General features: G+C 44.2%; 1 protein-coding gene across 1 annotated transcript in view; it reads right to left on the bottom strand.

Moving 5' to 3' along the window:
- The window catches only part of LOC106611855 (brain-enriched guanylate kinase-associated protein), an 83,290-nt gene extending 61,901 nt beyond the window's left edge, over positions 1-21,389 (bottom strand). Inside the window, exon 1 of the mRNA XM_014212492.2 lies at positions 21,252-21,389. The gene's annotated coding sequence lies outside the window, so the exon portion shown is untranslated. The remainder of the gene's footprint in view (positions 1-21,251) is intronic.
- Between the last annotated feature and the right edge of the window lie 599 nt (positions 21,390-21,988).

Below are 21,988 nucleotides of genomic sequence, written 5' to 3'. Positions count from 1 at the left end.
GAGGTGTCAGTGTGTTGAGGTGTCAGTATGTATAGGTGTCAGTGTGTAGAGGTGTCAGTATGTAGAAGTGTCAGTGTCAGTATGTAGAGGTGTCAATATGTAGAGGTGTAAGTGTGTAGTGATGTCAGTGTGTAAAGGTGTCAGTGTGTAGAAATGTCAGTGTCAGTATGAAGATGTGTCAGTGTGTAGAGGTGTCAGTGTGTAGAGGTGTCAGTGTGTAGAGGTGTCAGTGTGTTGAGGTGTCAGTGTGTAGAGGTGTCAGTGTGTAGAGGTGTCAGTGTGTAGAGATGTCAGTGTCAGTATGTAGATGTGTCAGTGTGTAGAGGTGTCAGTGTGTAGAGGTGTCAGTGTGTAGAGATGTCAGTGTGTAGAGGTGTCAGTGTGTTGAGGTGTCAGTATGTAGAGGTGTCAGTATGTAGAGGTGTCAGTGTGTAGAGGTGTCAGTGTGTAGAAATGTCAGTGTCAGCATGTAGATGTGTCAGTGTGTAGAGGTGTCAGTGTGTAGAGGTGTCAGTGTGTAGAGGTGTCAGTGTGTTGAGGTGTCAGTGTGTAGAGGTGTCAGTGTGTAGAGGTGTCAGTGTGTAGAGATGTCAGTGTGTAGAGGTGTCAGTGTGTAGAGGTGTCAGTGTGTAGAGGTGTCAGTGTGTAGAAATGTCAGTGTCAGTATGTAGATGTGTCAGTGTGTCGAGGTGTCAGTGTGTAGAGGTGTCAGTGTGTAGAGGTGTCAGTGTGTAGAGATGTCAGTGTGTAGAGGTGTCAGTGTGTAGAGGTGTCAGTGTGTCGAAATGTCAGTGTCAGTATGTAGAGGTGTCAGTATGTGGAGGTGTCAGTGTGTAGAGGTGTCAGTATGTAGAGGTGTCAGTATCTAGATGTGTCAGTGTGTAGAGGTGTCAGTGTGTAGAGGTGTCAGTGTGTAGAGGTGTCAGTGTGTAGAGGTGTCAGTGTGTAGAGATGTCAGTGTGTAGAGGTGTCAGTGTGTCGAAATGTCAGTGTCAGTATGTAGAGGTGTCAGTATGTAGAGGTGTCAGTGTGTTGAGGTGTCAGTATGTAGAGGTGTCAGTATGTAGAGGTGTCAGTGTGTAGAGGTGTCAGTATGTAGAGGTGTCAGTGTGTAGAGGTGTCAGTGTGTAGAGGTGTCAGTATGTAGAGGTGTCAGTGTGTAGAGGTGTCAGTGTGTAGAGGTGTCCGTTGGTAGAGGTGTCAGTGTGTAGAGATGTCAGTGTGTAGAGGTGTCAGTGTGTAGAAATGTCAGTGTCAGTATGTCGATGTGTCAGTGTGTAGAGGTGTCAGTTTGTAGAGGTGTCAGTGTGTAGAGGTGTCAGTGTGTAGAGGTGTCAGTGTGTAGAGGTGTCAGTTTGTAGAGGTGTGTAGAGGTGTCAGTGTGTAGAGGTGTCAGTGTGTAGAGGTGTCAGTATGTAGATGTGTCAGTATGTAGAGGTGTCAGTTTGTAGAGGTGTCAGTATGTAGAGGTGTCAGTAGATAGAAGTGTCAGTGTCAGTATGTAGAGGTGTCAGTATGTAGAGGTGTCAGTGTGTTGATGTGTCAGTGTGTAGAGGTGTCAGTATGTAGAGATGTCAGTGTGTAGAGGTGTCAGTATGTAGAGGTGTCAGTGTGTTGAGGTGTCAGTGTGTTGAGGTGTCAGTATGTATAGGTGTCAGTGTGTAGAGGTGTCAGTATGTAGAAGTGTCAGTGTCAGTATGTAGAGGTGTCATTGAGTAGAGGTGTCAGTGTGTAGAGGTGTCAGTGTGTAGAGGTGTCAGTGTGTAGAGGTGTCAGTGTATAGAGGTATCAGTGTGTAGAGGTGTCAGTGTGTAGAGGTTTCAGTGCGTAGAGGTGTCAGTTGGTAGAGGTGTCAGTGTGTAGAGATGTCAGTGTGTAGAGGTGTCAGTGTGTAGAGGTGTCAGTTGGTAGAGGTGTCAGTGTGTAGAGATGTCAGTGTGTAGAGGTGTCAGTGTGTAGAAATGTCAGTGTCAGTATGTCGATGTGTCAGTGTGTAGAGGTGTCAGTTTGTAGAGGTGTCAGTGTGTAGAGGTGTCAGTGTGTAGAGGTGTCAGTTTGTAGAGGTGTGTAGAGGTGTCAGTGTGTAGAGGTGTCAGTGTGTAGAGGTGTCAGTATGTAGATGTGTCAGTATGTAGAGGTGTCAGTTTGTAGAGGTGTCAGTATGTAGAGGTGTCAGTAGATAGAAGTGTCAGTGTCAGTATGTAGAGGTGTCAGTATGTAGAGGTGTCAGTGTGTTGAGGTGTCAGTGTGTAGAGGTGTCAGTATGTAGAGATGTCAGTGTGTAGAGGTGTCAGTATGTAGAGGTGTCAGTGTGTTGAGGTGTCAGTGGGTTGAGGTGTCAGTATGTATAGGTGTCAGTGTGTAGAGGTGTCAGTATGTAGAAGTGTCAGTGTCAGTATGTAGAGGTGTCAATATGTAGAGGTGTAAGTGTGTAGAGGTGTCAGTATGTATAGGTGTCAGTGTGTAGAGGTGTCAGTGTGTAGAGGTTTCGGGTTGTAGAGGTGTCAGTATGTAGAGATGTCAGTAGGTAGAAGTGTCAGTAGGTAGAAGTGTCAGTGTCAGTATGTAGAGGTGTCAATATGTAGAGGTGTCAGTATGTAGAGGTGTCAGTGTGTAGAGTTGTCAGTGCCAGTGTGTAGAGGTGTCACTATGTAAAGGTATCAGTCTGTAGAGGTGTCATTGAGTAGAGGTGTCAGTGTGTAGAGGTGTCAGTGTGTAGAGGTGTCAGTGTGTAGAGGTGTCAGTGTATAGAGGTATCAGTGTGTAGAGGTGTCAGTGTGTAGAGGTTTCAGTGCGTAGAGGTGTCACTGTCAGTGTGTAGAGGTGTCAGTAGGTAGAAGTGTCAGTGTGTAGAGGTGTCAGTGTGTAGAGGTGTCAGTATGTAGGGATGTCAGTAGGTAGAACTGTCAGTGTCAGTATGTAGAGGTGTCAGTATGTAGAGGTGTCAGTGTGTAGAGGTGTCAGTGTGTAGAGGTGTCAGTATGTAGAGATGTCAGTAGGTAGAAGTGTCAGTGTCAGTATGTAGAGGTGTCAGTATGTAGAGGTGTCAGTGTGTTGAGGTGTCAGTGTGTAGAGGTGTCAGTGTGTAGAGGTGTCAGTATGTAGGGATGTCAGTAGGTAGAACTGTCAGTGTCAGTATGTAGAGGTGTCAGTATGTAGAGGTGTCAGTGTGTAGAGGTGTCAGTGTGTAGAGGTGTCAGTATGTAGAGATGTCAGTAGGTAGAAGTGTCAGTGTCAGTATGTAGAGGTGTCAATATGTAGAGGTGTCAGTGTGTTGAGGTGTCAGTGTGTAGAGGTGTCAGTTTGTTGAGGTGTCAGTATGTAGAGGTGTCAGTGGGTAGAGATGTCAGTAGGTAGAAGTGTCAGTGTCAGTGTGTAGAGGTGTCAGTATGTAGAGGTGTCAGTGTGTAGAGGTGTCAGTGTGTAGAGGTGTTAGTGTGTTGAGGTGTCAGTATGTAGAGGTGTCAGTATGTAGAGGTGTCAGTAGGTAGAAGTGTCAGTGTCAGTATGTAGAGGTGTCAGTGTTTATATGTGTCAGTATGTAGAGGTGTCAGTGTTTATATGTGTCAGTATGTAGAGATGTCAGTAGGTAGAAGTGTCAGTGTCAGTATGTAGAGGTGTCAGTATGTAGAGGTGTCAGTGTGTTGAGGTGTCAGTATGTATAGGTGTCAGTGTGTAGAGGTGTCAGTATGTAGAAGTGTCAGTGTCAGTATGTAGAGGTGTCAATATGTAGAGGTGTAAGTGTGTAGTGATGTCAGTGTGTAAAGGTGTCAGTGTGTAGAAATGTCAGTGTCAGTATGAAGATGTGTCAGTGTGTAGAGGTGTCAGTGTGTAGAGGTGTCAGTGTGTAGAGGTGTCAGTGTGTTGAGGTGTCAGTGTGTAGAGGTGTCAGTGTGTAGAGGTGTCAGTGTGTAGAGATGTCAGTGTGTAGAGGTGTCAGTGTGTAGAAATGTCAGTGTCAGTGTGTAGAGGTGTCAGTGTGTAGAGGTGTCAGTGTGTAGAGATGTCAGTGTGTAGAGGTGTCAGTGTGTTGAGGTGTCAGTATGTAGAGGTGTCAGTATGTAGAGGTGTCAGTGTGTAGAGGTGTCAGTGTGTAGAAATGTCAGTGTCAGTATGTAGATGTGTCAGTGTGTAGAGGTGTCAGTGTGTAGAGGTGTCAGTGTGTAGAGGTGTCAGTGTGTAGAGATGTCAGTGTGTAGAAATGTCAGTGTCAGTATGTAGAGGTGTCAGTATGTAGAGGTGTCAGTGTGTTGAGGTGTCAGTATGTAGAGGTGTCAGTATGTAGAGGTGTCAGTGTGTAGAGGTGTCAGTGTGTAGAGGTGTCAGTTGGTAGAGGTGTCAGTGTGTAGAGATGTCAGTGTGTAGAGGTGTCAGTGTGTAGAAATGTAAGTGTCAGTATGTCGATGTGTCAGTGTGTAGAGGTGTCAGTTTGTAGAGGTGTCAGTGTGTAGAGGTGTCAGTGTGTAGAGATGTCAGTATGTATAGGTGTCAGTGTGTAGAGATGTCAGTGTATAGAGGTGTCAGTATGTAGAGGTGTCAGTGTGTAGAGGTGTCAGTTTGTAGAGGTGTCAGTGTGTAGAGGTGTCAGTGTGTAGAGGTGTCAGTGTGTAGAGGTGTCAGTATGTAGATGTGTCAGTATGTAGAGGTGTCAGTTTGTAGAGGTGTCAGTATGTAGAGGTGTCAGTAGATAGAAGTGTCAGTGTCAGTATGTAGAGGTGTCAGTATGTAGAGGTGTCAGTGTGTTGAGGTGTCAGTGTGTAGAGGTGTCAGTATGTAGAGATGTCAGTGTGTAGAGGTGTCAGTATGTAGAGGTGTCAGTGTGTTGAGGTGTCAGTGTGTTGAGGTGTCAGTATGTATAGGTGTCAGTGTGTAGAGGTGTCAGTTTGTAGAGGTGTCAGTGTGTAGAGGTGTCAGTGTGTAGAGGTGTCAGTGTGTTGAGGTGTCAGTGTGTAGAGGTGTCAGTGTGTAGAGGTGTCAGTGTGTTGAGGTGTCAGTGTGTAGAGGTGTCAGTGTGTAGAGGTGTCAGTGTGTAGAGATGTCAGTGTGTAGAGGTGTCAGTGTGTAGAAATGTCAGTGTCAGTATGTAGATGTGTCAGTGTGTAGAGGTGTCAGTGTGTAGAGGTGTCAGTGTGTAGAGATGTCAGTGTGTAGAGGTGTCAGTGTGTTGAGGTGTCAGTATGTAGAGGTGTCAGTATGTAGAGGTGTCAGTGTGTAGAGGTGTCAGTGTGTAGAAATGTCAGTGTCAGTATGTAGATGTGTCAGTGTGTAGAGGTGTCAGTGTGTAGAGGTGTCAGTGTGTAGAGGTGTCAGTGTGTAGAGATGTCAGTGTGTAGAAATGTCAGTGTCAGTATGTAGAGGTGTCAGTATGTAGAGGTGTCAGTGTGTTGAGGTGTCAGTATGTAGAGGTGTCAGTATGTAGAGGTGTCAGTGTGTAGATGTGTCAGTATGTAGAGGTGTCAGTGTGTAGAGGTGTCAGTGTGTAGAGGTGTGAGTATGTAGAGGTGTCAGTGTGTAGAGGTGTCAGTGTGTAGAGGTGTCAGTTGGTAGAGGTGTCAGTGTGTAGAGATGTCAGTGTGTAGAGGTGTCAGTGTGTAGAAATGTAAGTGTCAGTATGTCGATGTGTCAGTGTGTAGAGGTGTCAGTTTGTAGAGGTGTCAGTGTGTAGAGGTGTCAGTGTGTAGAGATGTCAGTATGTATAGGTGTCAGTGTGTAGAGATGTCAGTGTATAGAGGTGTCAGTATGTAGAGGTGTCAGTGTGTAGAGGTGTCAGTTTGTAGAGGTGTCAGTGTGTAGAGGTGTCAGTGTGTAGAGGTGTCAGTGTGTAGAGGTGTCAGTATGTAGATGTGTCAGTATGTAGAGGTGTCAGTTTGTAGAGGTGTCAGTATGTAGAGGTGTCAGTAGATAGAAGTGTCAGTGTCAGTATGTAGAGGTGTCAGTATGTAGAGGTGTCAGTGTGTTGAGGTGTCAGTGTGTAGAGGTGTCAGTATGTAGAGATGTCAGTGTGTAGAGGTGTCAGTATGTAGAGGTGTCAGTGTGTTGAGGTGTCAGTGTGTTGAGGTGTCAGTCTGTAGAGGTGTCAGTGTGTAGAGGTGTCAGTATGTAGAAGTGTCAGTGTCAGTATGTAGAGGTGTCAATATGTAGAGGTGTAAGTGTGTAGAGGTGTCAGTGTGTAGAGTTGTCAGTGCCAGTGTGTAGAGGTGTCACTATGTAAAGGTATCAGTCTGTAGAGGTGTCATTGAGTAGAGGTGTCAGTGTGTAGAGGTGTCAGTGTGTAGAGGTGTCAGTGTGTAGAGGTGTCAGTGTATAGAGGTATCAGTGTGTAGAGGTGTCAATGTGTAGAGGTTTCAGTGCGTAGAGGTGTCACTGTCAGTGTGTAGAGGTGTCAGTAGGTAGAAGTGTCAGTGTGTAGAGGTGTCAGTGTGTAGAGGTGTCAGTATGTAGAGATGTCAGTAGGTAGAACTGTCAGTGTCAGTATGTAGAGGTGTCAGTATGTAGAGGTGTCAGTGTGTAGAGGTGTCAGTGTGTAGAGGTGTCAGTATGTAGAGATGTCAGTAGGTAGAAGTGTCAGTGTCAGTATGTAGAGGTGTCAGTATGTAGAGGTGTCAGTGTGTTGAGGTGTCAGTGTGTAGAGGTGTCAGTGTGTTGAGGTGTCAGTATGTAGAGGTGTCAGTGGGTAGAGATGTCAGTAGGTAGAAGTGTCAGTGTCAGTGTGTAGAGGTGTCAGTATGTAGAGGTGTCAGTGTGTAGAGGTGTCAGTGTGTAGAGGTGTTAGTGTGTTGAGGTGTCAGTATGTAGAGGTGTCAGTAGGTAGAAGTGTCAGTGTCAGTATGTAGAGGTGTCAGTATGTAGAGGTGTCAGTGTGTAGAGGTGTCAGTGTTTATATGTGTCAGTATGTAGAGATGTCAGTAGGTAGAAGTGTCAGTGTCAGTATGTAGAGGTGTCAGTATGTAGAGGTGTCAGTGTGTTGAGGTGTCAGTATGTATAGGTGTCAGTGTGTAGAGGTGTCAGTATGTAGAAGTGTCAGTGTCAGTATGTAGAGGTGTCAATATGTAGAGGTGTAAGTGTGTAGAGGTGTCAGTGTGTAGATGTGTCAGTGCAAGTATGTAGAGGTGTCACTATGTAAAGGTGTCAGTCTGTAGAGGTGTCATTGAGTAGAGGTGTCAGTGTATAGAGGTGTCAGTGTGTAGAGGTGTCAGTATGTAGAGGTGTCAGTATGTAGAGGTGTCAGTGTGTAGGGGGTGTCAGTGTGTAGAGGTTTCAGTGCGTAGAGGTGTCAATGTCAGTGTGTAGAGGTGTCAGTAGGTAGAAGTGTCTGTAGGTAGAAGTGTCAGTGTCAGTATGTAGATGTGTCAGTATGTAGAGGTGTCAGTATGTAGAGGTGTCAGTGTTTTGAGGTGTCAGTGTGTTGAGGTGTCAGTGTGTTGAGGTGTCAGTATGTAGAGGTGTCAGTGTGTAGAGGTGTCAGTGTGTAGAGGTGTCAGTTTGTAGAGGTGTCAGTGTGTTGAGGTGTCAGTGTGTAGAGGTGTCAGTGTGTAGAGATGTCAGTGTGTAGAGGTGTCAGTGTGTAGAAATGTAAGTGTCAGTATGTAGATGTGTCAGTGTGTAGAGGTGTCAGTGTGTAGAGGTGTCAGTGTGTAGAGGTGTCAGTGTGTAGAGGTGTCAGTGTGTAGAGGTGTCAGTGTGTAGAGATGTCAGTATGTAGAGGTGTCAGTGTGTAGAGATGTCAGTGTATAGAGGTGTCAGTATGTAGAGGTGTCAGTATGTAGAGGTGTCAGTGTGTTGAGGTGTCAGTATGTAGAGGTGTCAGGATGTAGAGGTGTCAGCGTGTAGAGGTGTCAGTGTGTAGAGGTGTCAGTGTGTAGAGGTGTCAGTGTGTAGAGGTGTCAGTGTGTAGAGATGTCAGTATGTAGAGGTGTCAGTGTGTAGAGATGTCAGTGTATAGAGGTGTCAGTATGTAGAGGTGTCAGTGTGTAGAGGTGTCAGTGTGTAGAGGTGTCAGTGTGTCGAGATGTCAGTGTGTAGAGGTGTCAGTGTGTAGAAATGTCAGTGTCTGTATGTAGATGTGTCAGTGTGTAGAGGTGTCAGTTTGTAGAGGTGTCAGTGTGTAGAGGTGTCAGTATGTAGAGGTGTCAGTATGTAGAGGTGTCAGGGTGTAGAGGTGTCAGTGTGTAGAGGTTTCAGTGCGTAGAGGTGTCAATGTCAGTGTGTAGAGGTGTCAGTAGGTAGAAGTGTCAGTAGGTAGAAGTGTCAGTGTCAGTATGTAGATGTGTCAGTATGTAGAGGTGTCAGTATGTAGAGGTGTCAGTGTGTTGAGGTGTCAGTGTGTTGAGGTGTCAGTGTGTTGAGGTGTCAGTATGTAGAGGTGTCAGTGTGTAGAGGTGTCAGTGTGTAGAGGTGTCAGTGTGTTGAGGTGTCAGTGTGTAGAGGTGTCAGTGTGTAGAGATGTCAGTGTGTAGAGGTGTCAGTGTGTAGAGGTGTCAGTGTGTAGAGATGTCAGTGTGTAGAGGTGTCAGTGTGTAGAAATGTCAGTGTCAGTATGTAGAGGTGTCAGTGTGTAGAGGTGTCAGTTTGTAGAGGTTTCAGTGTGTAGAGAAGTCAGTGTGTAGAGATGTCAGTATGTAGAGGTGTCAGTGTGTAGAGATGTCAGTGTATAGAGGTGTCAGTATGTAGAGGTGTCAGTGTGTAGAGGTGTCAGTTTGTAGAGGTGTCAGTGTGTAGAGGTGTCAGTGTGTAGAGGTGTCAGTATGTAGATGTGTCAGTATGTAGAGGTGTCAGTTTGTAGAGGTGTCAGTGTGTAGAGGTGTCAGTGTGTAGAGGTGTCATTATGTAGAGGTGTCAGTATGTAGAGATGTCAATGGGTAGAGGTGTCAGTAGGTAGAAGTGTCATTGTCAGTATGTAGATCTGTCAGTGTGTAGAGGTGTCAGTTTGTAGAGGTGTCAGTGTGTAGAGGTGTCAGTGTGTAGAGGTGTCAGTATGTAGAGGTGTCAGTATGTAGAGATGTCAATGGGTAGAGGTGTCTGTAGGTAGAGATGTCAGTGTGTAGAGGTGTCAGTGTGTAGAAATGTCAGTGTCAGTATGTAGATGTGTCAGTGTGTAGAGGTGTCAGTTTGTAGAGGTGTCAGTGTGTAGAAGTGTCAGTGTGTAGAGGTGTCCGTATATAGAGGTGTCAGTATGTAGAGGTGTCAGTATGTAGAGGTGTCAGTATGTAGAGGTGTCAGTAGGTAGAAGTGTCAGTGTCAGTATGTAGAGGTGTCAGTATGTAGAGGTGTCAGTGTGTAGAGGTGTCAGTGTGTAGAGGTGTCAGTATGTAGAGGTGTCAGTAAGTAGAGGTTTCAGTATGTAGAGGTGTCAGTAGGTAGAAGTGTCAGTGTCAGTATGTAGATGTGTCAGTATGTAGAGGTGTCAGTGTGTAGAGGTGTCAGTGTGTAGAGGTGTCAGTATGTAGAGGTGTCAGTGTGTAGAGGTGTCAGTGTGTATAGGTGTCAGTGTGTAGAGGTGTCAGTATGTAGAATTGTCAGTGTCAGTATGTAGAGGTGTCAATATGTAGAGGTGTAAGTGTGTAGAGGTGTCAGTGTGTAGAGGTGTCAGTGCCAGTGTGTAGAGGTGTCACTATGTAAAGGTGTCAGTCTGTAGAGGTGTCATTGAGTAGAGGTGTCAGTGTATAGAGGTGTCAGTTTGTAGAGGTGTCAGTATGTAGAGGTGTCAGTAGGTAGAGGTGTCAGTAGGTAGAAGTGTCAGTAGGTAGAAGTGTCAGTGTCAGTATGTAGATGTGTCAGTATGTAGAGGTGTCAGTATGTAGAGGTGTCAGTGTGTTGAGGTGTCAGTGTGTTGAGGTGTCAGTGTGTAGAGGTGTCAGTGTGTAGAGGTGTCAGTGTGTAGAGGTGTCAGTGTGTTGAGGTATCAGTGTGTAGAGATGTCAGTGTGTAGAGGTGTCAGTGTGTAGAAATGTCAGTGTCAGTATGTAGATGTGTCAGTGTGTAGAGGTGTCAGTGTGTAGAGGTGTCAGTGTGTAGAGATGTCAGTGTGTAGAGGTGTCAGTGTGTAGAGATGTAAGTGTCAGTATGTAGAGGTGTCAGTAAGTAGAGGTGTCAGTGTGTTGAGGTGTCAGTATGTAGAGGTGTCAGTATGTAGAGGTGTCAGTGTGTAGAGGTGTCAGTATGTAGAGGTGTCAGTGTGTAGAGGTGTCAGTGTGTAGAGATGTCATTGTGTAGAGGTGTCAGTGTGTAGAAATGTCAGTGTCAGTATGTAGAGGTGTCAGTAAGTAGATGTGTCAGTGTGTAGAGGTGTCAGTTTGTAGAGGTGTCAGTGTGTAGAGGTGTCAGTATGTAGAGGTGTCAGTATGTAGAGGTGTCAGTGTGTAGAGGTGTCTGTGTGTAGAGGTTTCAGTGCGTAGAGGTGTCAATGTCAGTGTGTAGAGGTGTCAGTAGGTAGAAGTGTCAGTAGGTAGAAGTGTCAGTGTCAGTATGTAGATGTGTCAGTATGTAGAGGTGTCAGTATGTAGAGGTGTCAGTACTGTTGAGGTGTCAGTGTGTTGAGGTGTCAGTGTGTTGAGGTGTCAGTATGTAGAGGTGTCAGTGTGTAGAGGTGTCAGTGTGTAGAGGTGTCAGTGTGTAGAGGTGTCAGTGTGTTGAGGTGTCAGTGTGTAAAGGTGTCAGTGTGTAGAGATGTCAGTGTGTAGAGGTGTCAGTGTGTAGAAATGTCAGTGTCAGTATGTAGATGTGTCAGTGTGTAGAGGTGTCAGTGTGTAGAGGTGTCAGTGTGTAGAGATGTCAGTGTGTAGAGGTGTCAGTGTGTAGAAATGTCAGTGTCAGTATGTAGAGGTGTCAGTATGTAGAGGTGTCAGTGTGTTGAGGTGTCAGTATGTAGAGGTGTCAGTATGTAGAGGTGTCAGCATGTAGAGTTGTCAGTATGTAGAGGTGTCAGTGTGTAGAGGTGTCAGTGTGTAGAGGTGTCAGTGTGTTGAGGTGTCAGTGTGTAAAGGTGTCAGTGTGTAGAGATGTCAGTGTGTAGAGGTGTCAGTGTGTAGAAATGTCAGTGTCAGTATGTAGATGTGTCAGTGTGTAGAGGTGTCAGTGTGTAGAGGTGTCAGTGTGTAGAGATGTCAGTGTGTAGAGGTGTCAGTGTGTAGAAATGTCAGTGTCAGTATGTAGAGGTGTCAGTATGTAGAGGTGTCAGTGTGTTGAGGTGTCAGTATGTAGAGGTGTCAGTATGTAGAGGTGTCAGCATGTAGAGTTGTCAGTATGTAGAGGTGTCAGTGTGTAGAGGTGTCAGTGTGTCGAGGTGTCAGTGTGTAGAGGTGTCAGTGTATAGAGATGTCAGTGTGTAGAGGTGTCAGTGTGTAGAGGTGTCAGAGTGTAGAGGTGTCATTATGTAGAGGTGTCAGTATGTAGAGATGTCAATGGGTAGAGGTGTCAGTAGGTAGAAGTGTCAGTGTCAGTATGTATATGTGTCAGTGTGTAGAGGTGTCAGTTTGTAGAGGTGTCAGTGTGTAGAGGTGTCAGTATGTAGAGGTGTCAGTATGTAGAGATGTCAATGGGTAGAGGTGTCAGTGTGTAGAGATGTCAGTGTGTAGAGGTGTCAGTGTGTAGAAATGTCAGTGTCAGTATGTAGATGTGTCAGTGTGTAGAGGTGTCAGTTTGTAGAGGTGTCAGTGTGTAGAGGTGTCAGTGTGTAGAGATGTCAGTATGTAGAGGTGTCAGTGTGTAGAGGTGTCAGACTGTAGAGGTGTCATTATGTAGAGATGTCAGTGTGTAGATGTGTCAGTGGGTAGAGGTGTCAGTAGGTAGAAGTGTCAGTGTCAGTGTGTAGAGGTGTCAGTATGTAGAGTTGTCAGTAGGTAGAGGTGTCAGTATGTAGGGATGTCAGTAGGTAGAAGTGTCAGTGTCAGTATGTAGAGGTGTCAGTATGTAAAGGTGTCAGTATGTAGTGGTGTCAGTGTCGGTGTGTATAGGTGTCAGGGTGTAGATGTGTCAGTATGTTAAGGTGTCAGAGTGTAGAGGTGTCTGTATGTAGAGGTGTCAGTGTGTAGAGGTGTCAGTATTTAAAGGTGTCAGTATGTAGAGGTGTCAGTGTCGGTGTGTAGAGGTGTCAGTATGTAAAGGTGTCAGTAGGTAGTGGTGTCAGAGTGTAGAGGTGTCAGTGTGTAGAGGTGTCAGTGTCGGTGTGTTGAGGTGTCAGTATGTAAAGGTGTCAGTATGTAGTGGTGTCAGTGTCAGTATGTATAGGTGTCAGTGTGTAGAGGTGTCAGTGTCGGTGTGTAGAGGTGTCAGTATGTAAAGGTGTCAGTATGTAGTGGTGTCAGTGTCGGTGTGTATAGGTGTCAGTGTGTAGATGTGTCAGTATGTTAAGGTGTCAGAATGTAGAGGTGTCTGTATGTAGAGGTGTCAGTGTGTAGAGGTGTCAGTATGTAAAGGTGTCAGTATGTAGAGGTGTCAGTGTCGGTGTGTAGAGTTGTCAGTATGTAAAGGTGTCAGTATGTAGTGGTGTCAGAGTGTAGAGGTGTCAGTGTGTAGAGGTGTCAGTGTGTAGAGGTGTCAGTTTGTCGAGGTGTCAGTGCATAAAGGTGTCAATATGTAAAGGTGTCAGAGTGTAGAGTTGTCAGAGTGTAGAGGTGTCATTGTGTATTGGTGTGACAAGCACATCGTGGACTGGATCAGTCTCTGACACCTCTCTAGACGGAGCATGTGGCTCTATGAGATTGGTTATCCTTTAAGGTTCACCAATCTAACCAATCTAACCAATCTCACTGAGCCACATGCTCCCTCTGGAGAGGTCTCCAATGAGGAGTCAACAGTATCAAGACCAGTTTGCCCAGCGGCCCTGCCATTCATGCCATGGCAAAAATGACTGTCTTGCCTAGAGGAACCATCTCCATATGGCTCGGTGCAGATTGAGTGTTGAACCTTGGAGGTAGGAGCTTTAAATAGGTGGAAATTACAGGAAGTAATTGGCTCCGGACTAAGAGCTGTGTGGTTTTCTACTTGCAGCTCTATACTGTTGGTTCACACAGTGCAATTTAAAATCACTTTGTCATGCTGTGTATTCAGTGATGTCCTCTACACCGGTTTCTGCGTAGCATCTGTCCATTAACAATATCTGGCACAGGATCTTAGACATATTGAAGCACAATTTGAAATGACGCCCAAATAGCTTCACTAATTAGTTAGAACAAAGTTTTTTACAAAATCACCAAATTTCATCACAATGAAAAAGTTGTTAAAGACATTATAACGATGTTTGAAATACCATATAAAAAGATAAGATTAGATTTTGCGGCAATAAAAAATATCACAGGAGTCATTAACCAGACAAATTAAGCTTGTGAATTGTGGCGAAACTTGTGAGGACGGCCAGTCTTTCCAGTCAATGACCATCTGGAAAGTTGAACACCAACTGTTCATATCCTCCATCCTTATTCTCCTGTTGCCCAGCAACAACACCCATTAACACAGTCTGATTCCAGATCTCTTTGTGCAGTATAGACAACTCCAGTGGTTATTGTTATTGCTATGTGACCATAAGAATTGGCTGTACAACAATGACAGAGCTGGGACCAGCTCATTTCTACATGACTTCCAGAGAATCCGAATGAGAGGGCAGCAGGTGGCCTGGTGGTTAGGAGTGTTGGGCCGGTTACCCGAAAGGTTGCTGGATAGAATCCCTGAGCCACAAGGGAGAAATCTGCTGTTATGCCCTTGAGCAAGGCATTTAACCCTAATTGCTCCAGGGTCGCCATCAATAATGGCTGATCCCCTGGCTGTGACCCCAGGGAGAGTGGGATATGCAAAAAATGCATTTCCATTTCACATCTCATACCCATACAGGTTAGCCACTTCATACAGTGAAACAGGATTATATAAGCACCCTGTATTATTACTTTGCTAGAGTGAGACGACAGTCCTTGAAATTGATTTCAATTAACAGTGTTTCCGATACAGGAAGAAAAAGCTTGAAAACTATCAACAGCATACAGAACCAAGTAGGTTTAGCTAGGACAGTAACTTCAGCCCTGGCTCACATTTCTCCTGAACAATATGACAGACCTAATCTGCCTGCTCCCTCTCTCCTGCTCCATTTGTTCTCTGCTGATGAAGTATAACCAGCTTCCTTCAGTGTCTAGAAAAACACAGATATTCAGCAGAGAGGAAGTCTAGGCTAGAGAGATTAAGAAGGGAGGAAGTTGAACCTTCTACTGTAGGGCTGAAGGAGAGAAGAGATGTTCTACTGGGAAAGGATCAAAAGCAGCATGAGCTTTCTCTCCCTCCTTAGTCCTAACATTCCTGACTGCTCTTATCTGTCAGGAGGGCTGAGCTTTCTCTCCCTCCTTAGTCCTGACATTCCTGACTGCTCTTATCTGTCAGGAGGGCTGAGCTTTCTCTCCCTCCTTAGTCCTGACATTCCTGACTGCTCTTATGTCAGGAGGGCTGAGCTTTCTCTCCCTTCCTGAATCCTGACATTCCTGACTGCTCTTATCTGTCAGGAGGGCTGAGCTTTCTCTCCCTCCTTAGTCCTGACATTCATGACTGCTCTTATCTGTCAGGAGGGCTGAGCTTTCTCTCCCTCCTTAGTCCTGACGTTCCTGACTGCTCTTATGTCAGGAGGGCTGAGCTTTCTCTCCTTCCTGAATCCCGACTCTTATCTGTCAGGAGGGCTCCGGAAATTAAAAAGAGGGAAAACAGGCTCTGCACTGTATAGCACTGTAACACACTGTACAGTAAAGTGCAGCTTATTGAATGTGATACAAAATTAAGGAGTCAGGGGACTGGTGTATATATATATATAAATATATATATATATTTATATATATAGTACCAGTCAAAAGTTTGGACAAACCTACTCATTCCAGGGTTTTTCTTTATTTGTACTATTTTCTACATTGTAGAATAAATAGTGAAGACATCAAAACTATGAAATAACACATATGGAATCATATAAAATACCAAGTCCATATTTGCGCTTAGTGGGACTATCATTTGTTTTTAAACGGACAATGACCCAACACACCTCCAGGCTGTGTAAGGGCTATTTAACCTCTCTAGGGTAGGGGGCAGTATTTGCACGGCCGGATAAAAAACGTACCCGATTTAATCTGGTTATTACTACTGCCCAGAAACTAGAATATGCATATAATTGTTTGATTTGGATAGAAAACACCCTAAAATTTCTAAAACTGTTTGAATGGTGTCTGTGAGTATAACAGAACTCATATGGCAGGCAAAAACCTGAGAAGATTCCTTACAGGAAGTGCCCTCTCTGACCATTTCTTGGCCTTCTACACTCTCTTTATTGAAAACTGAGGATCTCTGCTGTAACGTGACACTTCCTACGGCTCCCATAGGCTCTCAGAAGGCGGCAGAATGTTGAATGATGACTTTGCAGCCCATTGCTTAAAAACAGTAGCGCATTTGGATAGTGGTCGATCAGAGAACAATGAGACTGGGGGCGCGTGCACGAGACGACTCCATGTTTTTATTTTTTCGTCTTTGAACGAAAACAGGGTTTCCCGGTCGGAATATTATCGCTTTTTTCTGAGAAAAATCGAATAAAAATTGATTTTAAACAGCGGTTGACATGCTTAGAAGTACGGTAATGGAATATTTATAATTTTTTTGTCACGAAACGCGTCGGGCGCGTCACCCTTCGTCACCCTTCGGATAGTGTCTTGAACGCACGAACAAAACAGAGGATATTTGAACATAACTATGGATTATTTTGAACCAAACCAACATTTGTTATTGAAGTAGAAGTCCTGGGAGTGCATTCTGACGAAGAACAGCAAAGGTAATCCAATTTTTCTTATAGTAAATCTGAGTTTGGTGAGTGCCAAACTTGGTGGGTGTTAACCAAGAAGGAGAGTGATAGAGTGCTGCATCAGATGACCTGGCATCAGATGACCTGGCCTCCCACCTCAACCCAATTGAGATGGGATGAGTTGGACCGCAGAGTGAATGAAAAGCAGCCAACAAGTGCTCAGCATATGTGTGAACTTCTTCAAGACTGTTGGAAAAACATTCCAGGTGAAGCTGGTTGAGAGAATGCCAAGAGTGTTCAAAGCTGTCATTAAAGCAAAGGGTGGCTACTTTGAAGAATCTCAAATATAAAATATATTTAGATTTGTTTAATAACTTTTGGGTCACTACATGATTCCATATGTGTTATTTCATAATTTTGATATTTTCACTATTTTTCCACAATGTAGAAAAAAGTTAAAATAAAGAAAAACCCTTAAATGAGTAGGTGTGTCCAAAATCTTGACTGGTACTGTGTATACAGAGTATATATATATATTATTTCCAATCTGTCAAGTATTTATGTTTTTGTTTTCTCATGATTTGGTTGGGTCTAAATCTTTCTCTCTCTCTCTCTCTCTCTCTCTCTCTCTCTCGAAGCAGGCTTCAAAAGACAGCATCTAAGTTAACCAAGATTGAACCCAGGTATCCATCACCATATTGTCTGTATAATACTGTGATTAATTTCATACCCTGGTTTGGAGAAAGGTGAAAATAATTGAACTTGTCTCTGCATGCTGCCTGACCTGAGAGAAATCTGATTTGATACTGTGTAAAATCCTTACTGATCCTGAGGTTGCCAAGACAACACCAGTCACTAGGGAAAGTCTACACACCCCTTGCACTCTTAATGTATCTAAAAATATAATACATTAGATGTTTACCCTACCTATCTACACAACTTACTCTACATTTTGAAAGTGAAAGAAAAATATAGAAATCTTCCCCAAAAAATAAATCAAATAAAAGTGTTGATTGCATGTGTCTTCACATCCCAGAGGTAATACTTGATGGAAGCACCTTTGGCAGCCATTACAGCTGTAAATCATTGTGAATTAGATTCTACCAACTTTGCACAGGGCAACATTTAACCATTTGTATTTCTCAAAATTACACAAGTAATAACTTTGGGATGTGAGGACATACTCAAAAAGGTAGGAACAGGTATGGGAAACATCCATTTTTAGATGTAATTTAAAGGCAGCAAAATGTGAAGACTGTGCAAAAGGGTGGGTAGACTTTCACAAGGAACTGTGAACAGACCACCCAAATTCAGCATGCATTGTTGCTACCAATTACATATACTGAGCACCAATAAGACAAGGAAGTTACTGAAATCCTAAAGAATGATGGATATGCATGTTTTAGTTTACAACCAGTAGTGGGGGCATCCTGTATCTCCTCTGCACAGTACAGCACAGCGAAGGAGCGTGACATTCACATTTGGCTCCTCAGCAAAGGCTTTTACATTCAAAACCCTTTTCACTTCATCAGCCCAATCCAGAGGTTGTGAATCCACAGCTGGATATATTCTCCCTACAAAAGCCCTGTGCTGGGCTGGGAAAGGGAGTGGAGGGAAGCCTCTGTACCTCTGTCTTTAGAGGAGTCAGCATTCCCTTGAGAGAGAGAGAGAGAGAGAGAGAGAGAGAAAGAGAGAGAGAACCAGTTATCCAGAGATGTCAGGCTTTGCTAGGGTGTGCTGGTTCCCCTGCTTCCTATCTGCTCTCTGACATGCTGGTCAAATGGCTCTGTGACAGTTGGACACATTTCCAATTGGCTAGATTTGTCCTAGGACTGACATGTAGGGAGTTAACAGAGCACAGGTAGTATGGGATGGAGATGAGATGGAGGAGGAGGGACTGGGCATTTACAGTTGAAGTCGGAGGTTTACATACACTTAGGTTGGAGTCATTGGAGTGGCCATCACTAAGCCCTGACCTCAATCCTATAGAAAATGTGTGGGCAGAACTGAAAAAGCGTGTGCGAGCAAGGAGGCCTACAAACCTGACTCAGTTACACCAGCTCTGTCAGGAGGAATGGGCCAAAATTCACCCAACTTATTGTGGGAAGCTTGTGGAAGGCTACCCGAAACGTTTAACCAAGTTAAACAATTTAAAGACAATGCTACCAAATACTAATTGAGGGTATGTAAACTTCTGACCCACTGGTTATGTGATGAAAGAAATAAAAGCTGAAATATACTGTGAGCCCTTAGTTAAAATTACATTTTGGAATTGGGTGTCTTGAAGCCTGGCTGACGTGACTCACGTGAATCACAGTGCAGAGAGAGCTGTGACACACTGGTCTGGACAGGAGGCTTTTGTAAATGCAATATTCACTCAGAAAATTGGTTCACTCCAATGTATTTTTTTTCTGGGGGGGGAGACCTCTCTTTGTTTGGATCAAACAGTTGTAATGGAAGGGGGCGGAACTCGGGGGCTGAGTGTGGCTGTGCGTGTGGGTGTTTGAGTGAGAAAGCCAGACGAGATGTGTTGTACCTGTCAGACAAATTCTCAATAAACAGAAATTGATTTGTTTAGTAACTCTCACCAGATTCGATGGGATGTGTAACCAAACCACAACCCTGGAGTGTGTTCCGAGTCCAATTATTTCTCATCAACCTCCTCCAGATGCCAGACCACACAAATTGCTTTTATAAACATCAGATCTCATCCTCTTGGAAATAATAAGAGTGAGAGAGTGTTAGAGAGAGTTAGACATAGATAGATAGAGAGAGTGTTAGACAGAGAGAGTTAGACATAGAGACATAGAGAGTGTTAGACAGAGAGAGAGAGAGAGAGAGAGAGAGAGAGAGAGAGAGAGAGAGTGTTAGACAGAGGGAGAGTGTTAGACAGAGAGAGTTAGACATAGAGACATAGAGAGTGTTAGACAGAGGGAGAGTGTTAGACAGAGAGAGAGAGAGAGAGAGAGTGTTAGACAGAGAGAGTTAGACATAGAGACATAGAGAGTGTTAGACAGAGGGAGAGTGTTAGACAGAGAGAGAGAGAGAGAGAGAGAGAGAGAGAGAGAGAGTTAGACAGAGGGAGAGTGTTAGACTGAGAGAGAGAGAGAGAGAGAGAGAGAGAGAGAGTATTAGACAGAGGGAGAGTGTTAGACTGAGAGAGAGAGAGAGAGAGGTTGTACCATTCAGTACACTACTCCAGGCTAGGCTCATGGGTAAACACCGACCCCCTAGCTTAAGCTTTGGATGCTACTCCTCACACTGTTCAAGTGGAAAGACTAACGGTGTACTGTACCCAAAAGAATACACAAGCATATATCTCAAAGTCTAAATAAAAGAAGCCTGGCTTAACTTGGCCTCGGAGCAGCTGTTGGTGTGAGGCCTTAGTCTCAGGGGAATAGAGCTACAGTTTACCTTCCTGTGGTTGATGTATACATCTAATGAAGAGAATGTGGTAAGACACAAGCCCTCACCCACTCAGCGGCAGTTCATACAACGCCAGTGTTGTTATTGTTGTTGTTTGAAAATGTGTACAGTGTGTATCGACGACGGACGCATCATACTCAGGATACTAACATCATATGATAGGGAGAGCTAATAGATGAGCGCTACTGTTAATCTCCTCCTTCACTATTCAGGTAGTGGAGCACTGCAGTAATACAGTGGTGCTGTGGTGCGTTCAGTACAGCGTTTGCCACGTTACGTGCAGTTTGTACTGAACAACACATTTCCCCCAAAATGGTTGCACCGTTCTTAAACAGCCTTTGAGGTACGTTTGTTCCCGCTTGGTGTGCGTGGTGACTGGCGAGGTGTTGCTTGATCAATGTGGGTGTGACCATTTGAAATCGCAAATCTCATGCTGTACACCGTACACAATCGCTCTCTGGACCACCATAATCACACCATTATTCAACTGGTCGTTTGGTACCGTTTCCATTGAATTCAACTTTTAACACAGTTCGGTCGCACTGAACACACCGCTTAAGTTTTGAGCCTTCACCTTGGTGTCAACTACCTATGTCATGGCACTAGGAGCATCCTACCCTGTAGCTCAGTTGGTAGAGCATGGTGTTTGCAATGCCAGGGTTGTGGGTTCGATTCCCACGGGGGGCCAGCACAGAAAAAAAAAAAAATGTATGAAATTGTATGAAATGTATGCATTCACTACTGTAAGTCGCTCTGGATAAGAGCGTCTGCTAAATGACTATAATGTAATGTAAATGTCAACGCTGTTTCCCTCTTTGAGTGGATAAATGAGATGCATCACCTGAGGCTGTTGGTGAAACACTTCAGAGATTCCAAATATCCCTCTGGACTCAGTCAAGGCAAAGGTGCTACTTGTTTTAAAGGGGCAATCTGCAGTAGAAACAACAACAAAAGCGAACACCCCGCCACTGTTTTGGTAAAGAGATGGTGCTGGAGAAATGGAACCGCTGTAACCACCCTTCAATTCATAGACAGAGCTTTGGATGCATCCATGATATCAAAATGATACTTTAAACCATGTGTTTGTTTACATTTACGTTGTTTACAAACATTGGAGTAAAACAAGCTTATATTTTGGTTTCTGATGGGGTACGACATTTTAAATTCAGCTCATGAAGCATTTATAAATGATATTCTTCAAGAATCAATGGGGTATATATCATTCATTTATAAGTCCAAACATTGATGTAGTAACTGAAGATTACCCATTTAATTTACTAATGGCAAATGGGCATCATATCAATCAATCAATTTCCCACCTCAAGGTTCATTCTTGAGGTGAAGGCAATTAACTCCTAAGATGTTATGGCCACATTGTGCTGAAGACAACATTATGAAGTCGATGGAGAGCTGGAAATAATGTTCTAATTCACTCAGCGTTTTGCTAAATAAAATATTAACCAATCTCCCATGTTCCCACAAAATATTGTCGTCATGAGTTTGGACACATAAAAAGAGGAACAATTCAGGTGAAGATAATAACAACTTTGTTTCAGGTTACACATTCCTCCATCCTGGTCTCTCTTGGTACCATTTTTGTAAAGCTACAGAGGTGTCACTGAATGACAGATAAAATGCTTAGCCTATTATATAATTCCCAATGTAATCTCATTCACAATACAAATTAACTCAATGGGCAAAGAGAAAAAGAATGGACTTGAATTGTTAACACACCTCTATTAACCATATCCATTATCCAACTAACTGGGAGATCTCTCAGTAACACACAGCACAGATAAATACACATGCCAGTCCACTTCCTGTACTGCATACATTCTACAAACATATAATTTGGAGCTCATTGAATGCCTGGCAATACCCCCTCATCATCTCATCACTCAGCCAATGGTTCTTTCACAGAGTGTCAGATTAGCAACAAGGCAAAGCACCACAAGGCACGCAATAAGACCCACAGCAAAGAATTCCCAATCATTACGTGTAAATGGTACGGCAGCTTTTTCTCTCACACACACCCACTCATGAACGTATGCTTCCCTCAATCTCCTCTGCTTACCGTTTATATGCTTTACGTCTCATTTTCACCGAGTAAGATCACAGTATTCATGTGTCTGTGCATCCGGCGCTCTGAGCAGTAGCAGCAGTAGCGGTATGCACTATGAAATAAGCCCTCCACCAATACTGACTGGACACAGACATCAGAGCTGAATGAAGCAGGAGGGAAGAGAGATGAGTGGGAGAGAGAGAGAGAGAGAGAGAGAGAGAGAGAGAGAGAGAGGAGGGGGTTGAGGTGTTTCAGCATGGGAGAAAAGTGGAAAAGTGAAAGTGGCCTACCTCATGTCATACATCTTCCCATCAGACACCTAGTGGGGGAAGATATGCAGGAAAGAGGGAAGAAATTAAAAGATTAGATGGATAAAGCAATTTTTCATCCCGGGTGTTACTGAGCAGAGACACTCACTCTAGTATCTTTAATGGGGCAGGCTTTCGTGGTATAAGTGTCTTTCAAAGACGCTCGTAAACAAATACATACTCACTTACACACACAACATCAGCAGAGAGAGAGGAGAGGAAAACATCAGATTTACTGTGAGAGAAAAAATGCAGTGTGCTGGGACCAGATGCCCCAGGGCCATGGGTAGGGAAAGAGAGAGAGAGAGAGAGAGCTAGAGAGAGAGAGAGCTAGAGAGAGAGAGAGAGAGAGAGAGAGAGAGAGAGAGCTAGAGAGAGAGAGAGCTAGAGAGAGAGAGAGAGAGAGAGAGAGAGAGAGAGAGAGAGAGAGAGAGGGAGGAG

This window comes from Salmo salar, chromosome ssa01 (assembly GCF_905237065.1).
Source record: "Salmo salar chromosome ssa01, Ssal_v3.1, whole genome shotgun sequence".
Lineage (NCBI taxonomy): Eukaryota > Metazoa > Chordata > Actinopteri > Salmoniformes > Salmonidae > Salmo > Salmo salar.
The sequence above is the reverse complement of the archived record's forward strand: the minus strand, read 5'-3'. Positions and strand labels throughout refer to the sequence as shown.